This window comes from Macaca thibetana, chromosome 10, assembly GCF_024542745.1.
Source record: "Macaca thibetana thibetana isolate TM-01 chromosome 10, ASM2454274v1, whole genome shotgun sequence".
Classification (NCBI taxonomy): Eukaryota; Metazoa; Chordata; class Mammalia; order Primates; family Cercopithecidae; genus Macaca; species Macaca thibetana.
In genome coordinates, this window is record NC_065587.1 from 27,370,188 (window position 1) to 27,380,943 (window position 10,756).

A 10,756-nucleotide genomic window follows, 5' to 3' on the forward strand; every position below is an offset into this window, starting at 1 on the left:
GGCACTGGGCCAGTCACTGGGCAAGGAGGCTGCTGCTCCACCTTTCTCCTCTTCCCTTTTACTGGGAAATATACCTGCAGCCTAGATTCCCAGAAAGGGGTGGTGAGGGAGCAGACACGCCACTGATTGACCCAAAGTTCTCCGGAACCAACGGATGAGTGAAGAGGGCGTGGCCGGACTCAGGGCTCCTGGTGTGGTGCACCGCTGCAGGCTCGAGACCCAGCAGTTCCTGCCCAACCCTCACCTAGCCCCAGCCGTTGCTGCCTGCCGCCCCCCACCAGCCATTCCTGCCCACAGTTCCTGTTCCTGGGCCTGTCCCCGGGGCTTGTCCCCAGGACCCGTTCCCTAGGTTTAGGTCTGCCCTTCCACGCCCCACCCCATTGCCCCTGCCATGGGTCTGGAGCTGTACCTGGACCTGCTGTCCCAGCCCTGCCATGCAGTCTACATCTTCACCAAGAACGGCATCTCCTTCGGGCTTCCCACAGTGGAGCTGACTAAAGGTGGTCTGGGCAGCTGGGCCCAGGGGATATTGGCTCCGGATCCCCGCCTGTCCACACTGCTTTGCAGTCGGGCCAGGAATGCAGACTAATATGAAGACTCAGACTCTCCAATGTGGAAACTATTGCATAATTTTCTATTTTATTATTTTTACTTTTTGGAGACAGGATCTAACTCTATCACTCAGGCTGGAGTGCAGTGTCACAATCATGGCTCACTGCAGCCTCGACCTTCCAGGCTCAAGCGATCCTCCCGCCTCAGACCCTCAAGTAGCTGGGACTACAGCTGCCTACCAATATGCCTGGCCAATTTTTTATCATTATTATTATTATTATTGAGAGGAGGTCTTGCTGTGTTTCCCAGGCTGGCCTAGAACTCCTGGGCTCAAGCGATCCTCTTGCTTTGGCCTCCCAAAGTGTTGAGATGACAGGCATGAGATGCCGTGCCCCACTGGTTGTCTATTTTAATCGAGGCTTTATCTTTGCTTTGTGAATACAAAACATTCTTCAAAATACAGGTTAAGAGAGGGCAGAGCAGGTGCAGAAGGAGGGTAGGGAAATGGAGAGGGGCCAGAATCTCTTCATTGCATGTGCTTGAAAAAAACTATGAAACTGCCTCTTTGTTTCCTAAGTAAAATAGTCCCTGTCTACCCCTGCCTGTGTCTCTTCCACTTTTTTATTATTTATTTATTTATTTATTTTATTTTTTTTACAGTGTCTCACTCTGTAGCCCAGGCTAGAGGGCAGTGGCATGATCTCGGCTCACTGCAGCCTTGACCTCTCAGGTTCAAGCCATCCTCCCAACTTACTGCTCCCAAGTAGAGTAGTTGGGACTACAGGCACGCCACCGCGCCCAGCTACTTTTTTTTTTTTTTTTTTTGGTATGTGTAGACACGTGATTTTGCCATGTAGACCAGGCTGGTCTTGAACTCCTGAGCTCAAGTGATCTGCTTGCCTCAGCCTTCTAAGGTGTTGGGATTACAGACATGCACCACCGTGTCTGGCCCTGGGTCTCTTCCACTTTTATGCATTTCTTGGCATTCTTCTGCCTTTTCTTTTTCCTGCATCTGACTTGCTCTATCCCATTGGGGTTCTCACCCAGCTGAAGGGGCTACTCCTAGAGGCTAGAGGCGGAAGGGCCCTGTGGCAGGGCAGTGGGGGAGGCCAGCACCCTCACCCTGAGCTCCAGTGTTTGCTGGTCTGGCTGGCATAGAGAGATGCAGCTGGAGCAGAATTCAGTGGAGGAGGCAGGGCTATAACTGGGCAGTAGGACAGAGAGCAGCGTCAGAGCCCCCTGGGCAGGCCAGAAGGAGGCCCCTGCTCAGCTGACTCTTCCCAACTGCTACCCTTGGTACAACCAGTGTGAGCCACCTGCTGCAGAACAGGGGCTGGACACGGAGGCAGTTTGTGGAGGGAGAATGGGCAGAGGTGTGCATGTCCATTCAGCAGAAGGGCAAAGAGGCCCACATGTAGGCCTATGATCAGACTGGAGCCTGGCTCGACTGAGGCCCTCCGATCCAAACACATTAACCAGTCACCTAATGCGGCCTCCAGCACTGGCCTGGAGTGCTAAAGTGAGTCAGACCTGGGAACCCCCAGTGGGGAGGCAGCCTTGAGAGTTTCGCATAGGAAAGGAAGAAGAGCTGAGTCACTGGAGGCTGAGTGGCTGAACGGAGCAGGGATTCCCAGCAAGAATGAGGTTGGTCTAAGGGTTGGGAACGTGTCTGGCTGGGGCTCTGGGGTACTGACAAGTCACCCAGCCTGGTCAGAAGGGCCTAAGTCACCAGCTGGGATAGGAAGCTGAATCAGAGGGGGCAAGCCTAGACCTCAGGGAGGAGGCTGGAGGGGTCTGACCTACGGATGGAACTGACTGGGGGTGGGGTGTGAATTACAGCTCCAGGGAATTGTCCTTGACCCATGTTTCAAGGAGCTGGACACAGGAAAGGTGGACCTCTGATGGGGTCAGGGTCTGTGATCCAGTGACTAGCAGAGAGGCCTCCTCTTCCCTGATGCCTCCCAGACAGGGGCCTCAGAAAGCTGGTGCTGGGATTTTTGGGGTGTGGGTGGGCAGGGACCTCAGAGAACTCAGGGTTCTCCCCACTCACCTCTCTGATCTCGCCTGCAGGCCAGCAGCACAGCGTTGCTTTTGCCCAGGTGAATCCTCTGAGGAAGGTGCCGGGCCTTGAAGGATGGGGACTTCACCTTGGCTGAGAGGTTACCGGTCCCTGGGCTGCTGCCAGGCCTTGTGGGGCCAGTCAGTCGTCTGTTTGTTCACTGTTGATGGCTTGGATCATGGACTGTGGGCCCTGCACCAGCCCCAGGGTGAAGAATGGGCTGAGGCAGGCAGAGGTGCCCAGTGTTGAGAGGGGCTATAGAAGTCCCCTCCTGCATTGTACAAATGAGGAAACTGAGGCTGGAGGAGGGGAGGGACTTGCAGAAGGCCAAAGGGCCCAGTCTGCTCCAGGCCTCCTCACCGCCAGCCCAGCCCTCTGAAGGAAGGAGAGTGCTAAGTTTCGAGGAGCGGCTCTACCAGGCATCTTAGTGCTACCATTTTGCCCACAAACCCTGTGGGGCAAGTACTGTTTCCCTGGAGAGTCGAGGGACCACTCAGCGAGCTTCAGTGGCTATTTGCTAAACACCCACCAGGGCCAGACCCCATTTCAGCCCTGGGACTTGAGCAGCGAACGTGTCTACGCCCTTCCCCTCATGGGATCACATTCCATTAATACAAGGGGGAGCTGACAGTAACCCATGTAAACATGTAACATATCAGATGTGGATGGATGCCATGGAAAAAATACACAGGGTAAGAGTGAGGGCATGTGTCGTTGAGTAGGATGTTGAGGGAAGACTCCCTGGAGGAGGTGGCATCTGAGCAGAGAGCTGTAGGAAAGCACAAGGCATGAGGGGAAGGGTGTTCTGGCTGGAGGGAAGAGTGAGGGCGAAGGCTCCAGGTGGGCCAATGCAGGTGCAGTGAGCAGGAAGAGCAGGAGGTCAGGACAGAGGGTAGCATGGGATACAGGGAAGGCTTTGGCTCTTACCACAGGTGGACTGAGTCGCCAGAGGGTTTTGAGCAGGGGAGAACTGTGATCTGACTTACGTCGTAAACGATCCCCTGGCGGGGGTGAGACAGCTACTGCAGTCATCCAGCCCGCAGTGCTGGAGCCCCAGACCAAGGTGGTGGTGGTGGTGCAGGGTTGGGGGGCGGGGTGGTGGTCGGTTCTCATTTTTCTTGAAACTCTGACTGCAGGGTTTGCTGAAGGGTCGGAGGTGGGCGGGAAAAATGAAAACCAAAAATGGCTTCCAGGTTGGTGGCTGCATGGTGGCGTCCTTTACCGAGGCCATGCAGTGCCTCTGTGGTGCAGCTGGATTCACATTCAGAGCCTGGGATCACTGGAGGGTCCGACACCCACAGAGGCACAATGAGCTCTGGGGGTCAGAATGCACAACGCTTCACCATAGGTGGACAGGGGATGGGACCGGGTGGGAAGCAATGCTGCCATGTCACCTGGAAGGCTCTCTCCTGCTGGCCTTGCTCCTGGCCCTGTCCATGCTTTGGATATGTTGGGGAGATACCCAACTTGCTCTCATTCTTCAGACTCACACTGGGTGCCCCTTCCTCCTGGAAGCCTTCCCTGATCCCCTGCTGAAGTTCATGACATTTTGTTTCTTACTTCCTGCCCTTAGTTCAGATGATAGTCTGGCCCCGTGGAGGGCTGTGTGACCCTGGGCAGTTACCTAACCTCTCTGAGCCTCACGTTTCTCCTCTGCATCATGGGGATAGTGCAAATGCCCCAGAAAATGCCTGAAGAGTGACCAGGGCATGTCTTCTGCCCCTGCCATGTCCCCTCAGTGTGGCTATCTTGCTGCATATGAGCTGCATGCACAAAGTGCCTGACCACTGGTATCCCCAGGACCTGCAGGTCTGCGCCCGCGCGCATGAATACCTGTCATGGCAGCACACGGCTCTGCAGAGTAGCTGCTGCTGGGCCATGTGGCAGAAGGCGAGCCATGGAGGGCAGGGACACCTCCCAGGATGCCCAAGGGATGGTGCTTTCACTTTACAAAATCCTGTGTAGACCTGAGACGAAATCCTGGAATGCCAGAGACTGCCTAATTCACTCAACTTGTTTCATAGAAGGGAAACCAAGGACCAGAGCCAAAGAATGATTCCCCTAAAGTGCCTTAATTCCAGAGCTATGAGCAGTTAATCCTATGCTCTTTTGCATACTCTAGGTTGCCTGGGAATCTTGCCTTAGGGGTAGAAAACAAACAAACCCTCACTTTGCTAGACACATAATTCCTAGATGGAGAAGTATTAAGTGAAAAAAGTCAAACTAGGAAGAAGTGAGGAGACATTTCAATAAATGTTCGTCTGATATCTGGGTATGAAAGGACTTTCTAAGCCTCAGAACAGTGGGAGAGCTCAACAGAGAAAAAACCAATACACGCCAGCTGCGGTGCTCATGCCTGTAATCCCAGCACATTGGGAGGCCGGGGGGGGGGTGGATCACCTGAGGTTGGGAGTTCAAGACCAGCTGACCAACATGGAGAAACCCCATCTCTACTAAAACTACAAAATTAGTCGGGTGTGGTGGCGCCAGTATGCCTGTAATCCCAGCTACTCAGGAGGCTGAGTCAGGAGAATTGCTTAAACCCGGGAGGCGGAGATTACAGTGAGCTGAGATCACGCTATTGTACTCCAGCCTGGACAACAAGAGCAAAACTCTGTCTCAAAAACAAAACAAAACAAACAAAAAAACATATACAGGGACATCTTGTGTAAGAAAAAATTGATTAAACATAAAACAAGCAAAAAACTGGGAGGGATCTTGGTAAAAGATAGGTCAGAAGGAAGTAATGTTCTTTAGGATGCTCTTAGAAACCCGTAAGACAGGCCTGGTGTGGTGGCTCACCCTTGTAATCCCAGCATTTTGGGAGGCCAAGGTGTGCAGATCACTTGAGGTCGGGAGTTTGAGACCAGTCCCGGGCAACACGGTGAAACCCCATCTATATTAAAAATACAAAAATTACTCAGGTATGGTAGCACACTCAGGAGGCTGAGACAGGAGAATCACTTGAACCTGGAAGGTGGAAGTTGCAGTGAGCTGAGACCATACCACTGCACTCAAGCTCCAGTCAGAGCGAGACTGTCTCAGAAACAAACAAACAAACAAACAAACAAAAATAAGAGAAACCCATCAGACAAAGAGACAGGGAAAAAAATGAGTCATAGTTCACTGTAGCCTAGATCTCCTGGGCTCAAGCAACCCTCCTGCCTCAGCCGCACAGGTAGCTAGAACTACAAGCGCACACCACAACACCAGGATTCCTTTTTTTTTTCTGTAGAAAATAAAGAAGGGAATCTTGCTATGTTGCCTAGCCTGGTCTTGTACTCCTGGACTCAAGCAATCCTCCCTTCTTGGCCTCCCAAGTGCTGAGATTACAGGTGTCAGCCACTCTGCCTGACCACAATTTCAATCATATTTAAAATGTACAATTCAAGTGATTTTGCCACACTAATCACAGACTTGTGTTTAAGCCACACTAACAGATTTCCATGTTTTAAATAACATATTTTGCCACCCCCTGGTGAACAGTGGCTCACCATCGGCACAAGAGGCTACACAGGCAGCTGTCAGTGGGGACTAGGCGGGGACAGGGAATGTTGTGAACCCAAGGGTCCCTGCCCAGCCCCACTTGCGCCCTCACATGTAACCACATCTCCTGACTGCCCCAAGAGAAGCGTAGATTTTCATACTGAACATAAAATTGCCTGACTTCGAAATGGTGGCAAATCATTCAAAAAAAATTTAAACTTCCGTTGCATTATTAGGGTCGAACTTGGGGAAGACCCCTATAGGAGTGTGTGTGCGTGTCTGTGCGTTAGGGGTGTTCAGACCTTTAACAGAGCTAGGAACCAGGCGACCACAGCGCGGAAAGCTTAAGGGAAATCCACCCGGTGCCAGGCAAGAGAGTCGGGGAAGCGACAGGGTGTAGCCACCACGCGGTTAAAGACTGGTAGTCAGTGGGGCTACACATAGGACTGGGGCGATGGGACTTTTGGAAAACAGAGCCGGCACACGTGACTTTTGTTTGCGGAAGCGGGATGTACTCTAGGCAGCCAATCGGGAAGCGCTGAGTCTCTGTCCAGCCAATGAGAAGCCAGGTTGCTGTGGTGCCTCGCCCCTCCTCCCTGGTCCGCGAGCTTCGGGTACCCAGAGCTGCTTCTCCCCCAGAGCTGTTTTTTCTCTGCCTGCTATACCCTTCCTAGAGCTGGACAGGAATTTGCCCAACAACCGAGTGCCCGCAGGGCTGGAGAAACGACTCTGCGCCGCCGCTACCTCTATCCTGGGCAAACCTGCGGACGTGAGCGTGGGCCAGGCAGCACAGGGCGAGGGGAGGTTGGTGGGCCAGGGGTCCAGCCCTGTCCCTGCTCCGCCTCCCCTACAGCGACCCCGACCCTTTTCCCCATGGACCATTCCCCCCTCCTTTCCGCACGCCAAGTTCTGACTTTCTGTGCTCCAGGATCCCGCGGCTCCCCCTCCGCAGGTCTTTCCCTTATCGTCCTCCCCAGTCATGAGCCGGACGTGACCTTCAGGGGCCTCGACCTGTACTGGGATCCCTGTCCCCACGAACACTGCGCGTTTCGGCTTTCCCGCGCTCGGGTCGGGTCCCCTAGAGGTAGCCCTGCCGGCCCCAGCTTCAGGTAAAACTTTTCATGTCCCCTTCAGCGCGTGAAAGTGACAGTGCGTACAGGCCTGACTATGGCGCTGAGCGGGTCCACCGAGCCCTGCGCGCAGCCGTCCGTCTCCTCCATCTGCGTAGTGCTGAGGACAACCGCAGCCACAGCGCCCACTTCTTTGAGTTTCTCACCAAGGAGCTAGCCCTGGGCCAGGACTGGTGCGTAGGGTAGTAGAGGATCCATTTGGGACTGCCGCAGACTGGAGCCAATGATCCTGCCTCAGGGGGAAAAACCCATTTATTGCCCTGCCCAGTAAGAAAACATCAGGGTCTGGGGCCCTGGGGCCCCCTGACCCCTCAGGTTCCTGATGGTAGGACTGTGCTCAGCGCCTCCTCGGCCTCGGCGCCCATTCTGGTGGCGCCTGAAGAGCCCTTCAGCCCGCCACGGCACTGTGGAAGCCCCTCTCTGGGCTAGCTGAGGCCGAAGCTGCCTCCCTTTACTTGTGGGGAGGTGTGGAGGGAGAGGCGCGGGTGGGAACCGGGGCTGCGCTCGCTGGCCTGTGTGAATTCCGGTGGGCGCGGGATCGGCGGGCCCCGCACACCGCCGGCCCAGGGCAGTGAGGGGCTTAGCACCCGGGCCAGCAGCTGCGGAGGTTGCACCGGGTCCCCCAGCAGTGCCGGCCCGCCGGCGCCGCACTCAAATTCTCGCGGGGGCCTTACCTGCTTCCGGGCAGGGCAGGGCTGGGGACCTGCAGCCCGCCATGTCTGAGCTCCCCACCTGCGGTAAGCTCCCGCGCTGCCTAAGCTTCCCGGAGGGGCGCCGTCCCCTCCTCCGTGGTGCTGGTCCCATGGCCAGCCCAGGGGCTGAGGAATACAGGCGCCGCTCGGGACTGGCTGGCGGCTCCACATGAGCCCTGGTGCAGGATCCACTGGGTGAAGCCAGCTGGGCTCCTGAACTGGATGGGGACTTGGGGAACTTTTATATCTAGCCAGAGGATTGTAAATACACCAATCAGCACTCTGTGTCTAGCTCAGGGTTTGTGAATACACCAATCAGCACTCTGCCTAACTCAGTGTTTGTAAATACACCAATCAGCACTCTGTGTCTAGCTCAGGGTTTGTGAATACACCAATTGGTACTCTGTATCTAGCTAACCTAGTGGAGACTTGGAGGACTAGCACTCTGTGACTCTCTGACTAGCTCAAGGATTGTAAACGCACCAATCAGCACTCTGTCAAAATGGACCAATCAGCTCTCTGTAAAATGGACCAATCAGCAGTATGTGGGTGGGGCCAGATGAGGGAATAAAAGCAGGCTGCCCGAGCCAGCCAGCTACAACCCCTTCTACGCTGTGGAAGCTTTGTTTTTTGTTATAAATATTGTTGCTGATCACTCTTTGGGTCCACGCTGCCGTTATGAGCTGTAACACTCACCGCGAAGGTCTGCAGCTTCACTCCTGACGCCAGCGAGACCACAAGCCTACTGGGAAGAACCAACAACTCCAGACGCGCTGCCTTTTAGAGCTGTAACACTCACCATGATAGGCTTACAGCTTCACTCCTGACAGGGAGACTACCAACCCACCAGAAGGAAGAAGCTCCAGACACATCTGAACGTCTGGAAGGAACAAACTCTGGACGTTACCATCTTTAAAAACTGTAACACTCATGACGACGGTTTGGGGCTTCATTCTTGAAGTCAGTGAGACCAAGAACCCACCCATTCCGGACACATTTTGGCGACCACAAAGGGACTATCAGCTATCGCCGAGCAGTGGGACATCAACTATCGCCAAGTGGTGAGAACCAACGGACCCCTTTTGCTTGCTATTCTGTCCTATTTTTCCTTAGAATCTGGGGGCTAAATACTGGGCACCTGTCGGCCAGTTAAAAGCAACTAGCGCAGCCACCGGACTCAAGATACTACTGTCAGGCTTTCTGGGAATAGGGCTCTCTAACAACCCCCGAGTCTTCGGAGTTGGAAGGGTTGGTTTGCCTAGAAGCAGCTTCCGCTTTTCCTGTACTACTGGGCTGAGCCCAGGGTCGACTGAGAGGAAAGCCACGCGGCTCCGGGATCCCGACAAGTTGGTTGAGCCTGTGGCCATGAGTGGAACTCTCAAAGGCCTGTCACCCAAGCGAGACTCGCCCATCTATTCTATCTACCCTAATCCTTGCCCCCCTGGGTCCTAATGCCTGCCAGACAAACCCTTCTCGCCTCTCTTCTCTGAGGTTGGTCCTGCTTCTAAAAACCGCTCGCTGTCTCTGGTGCTTTTCTAGTTTCTCCTATAAGAATGACTTCTAGGCCGGGCGCGGTGGCTCACGCCTGTAATCCCAGCACTTTGGGAGGCCGAGGCGGGCGGATCACAAGGTCAGGAGATCGAGACCACAGTGAAACCCCGTCTCTACTAAAAATACAAAAAATTAGCCGGGCGTGGTGGTGGGCGCCTGTAGTCCCAGCTACTCAGGAGGCTGAGGCAGGAGAATGGCGTGAACCCGGGAGGCGGAGCTTGCAGTGAGCCGAGATTGCGCCACTGCACTCCAGCCTGGGCGACAGTGCGAGACTCCGTCTCAAAAAAAAAAAAAAAAAAAAAAAAAAAAAAAATGACTTCTAGTGTGAACTCCAGGACTCTGTTACCTTCTTTAGGCACCTGGGCTCACCAATCAAAAAGACATAATTTTTGCCCAAATCCCTGTTTTGGGGGGAACTATCTGGAATTTTAGGGTCCCTCAGAGTAACAGGCCTAACAAAAGCTATTCCTGAAGCTAGGATATGGGGAGTCTCAGCAATTGTATCCTTCCTATTCATGTAAGTGAGGACAAAAGGTGTCACTATTCCAACCCTGGAGATCCATTCCCTCCCTCAGGGTATGGCCCTCCACTTCATTTTTGGGGCTTAACATCTTTATAGAACAGGGGTAAAGTTCACTTATGGTACAGACATTAGTGGTGGTGGGGTCACCCTGTGCCCAGCCTTTGAGAAAACAGGTGGCTGAGGCACTATGCCCTTAGGGAGCCTGCAATTAGGAGGCGGCAGGTTGCCCTTCAGCCCACAAACTGATAGAGATGAGGGAGTGTACAGCGCACACACTGAGGCTACTGTGTTGATGTTGAGTGTCTGTCCTAGGTGGGTCATGCTGATGTGCAGCCACCATCTGACACCCGAGTGTCCCACTGCCCTGGTGGGAGTTGGGGGAAGATCATTACCGGGATGAGCAGCTTTGCAAAATGGGCTGAGGTGGGAGGATCACTTGAGCCTAGGAATTCAAGACCACCCTGGGAAACAAAGTGCGACCCCATCTCTACAAAGTCATAAAATTAGCCCAGCATGGTGGCATGTGCCTGTGATCCAAACTACATGGGAAGCTGAGGCAGGATTGTTTAGGCCCAGGAGGTTGAGGCTGCAGTAAGTTGAGTTTGCACCACTGCACTCTGCACTTGCTCCATGCTGGCTGCCTTTGGATTTCCTAATTGCATGGTTTTGCTTTCAAGAGACACTCCAATAAAATACATGAAATAAACAGTAAAGTTAAACAGTCAGTCCCAGTGCTGTGTAGGCAGCAGTAAGTCCGGGAGAG

General features: G+C 53.9%; 1 pseudogene; it reads left to right on the forward strand.

Annotated features, from left to right (window-relative positions):
• Positions 1 to 391: 391 nt before the first annotated feature.
• On the forward strand, positions 392 to 7,877 carry LOC126964055 (uncharacterized; annotated as a pseudogene).
• Positions 7,878 to 10,756: the final 2,879 nt, after the last annotated feature.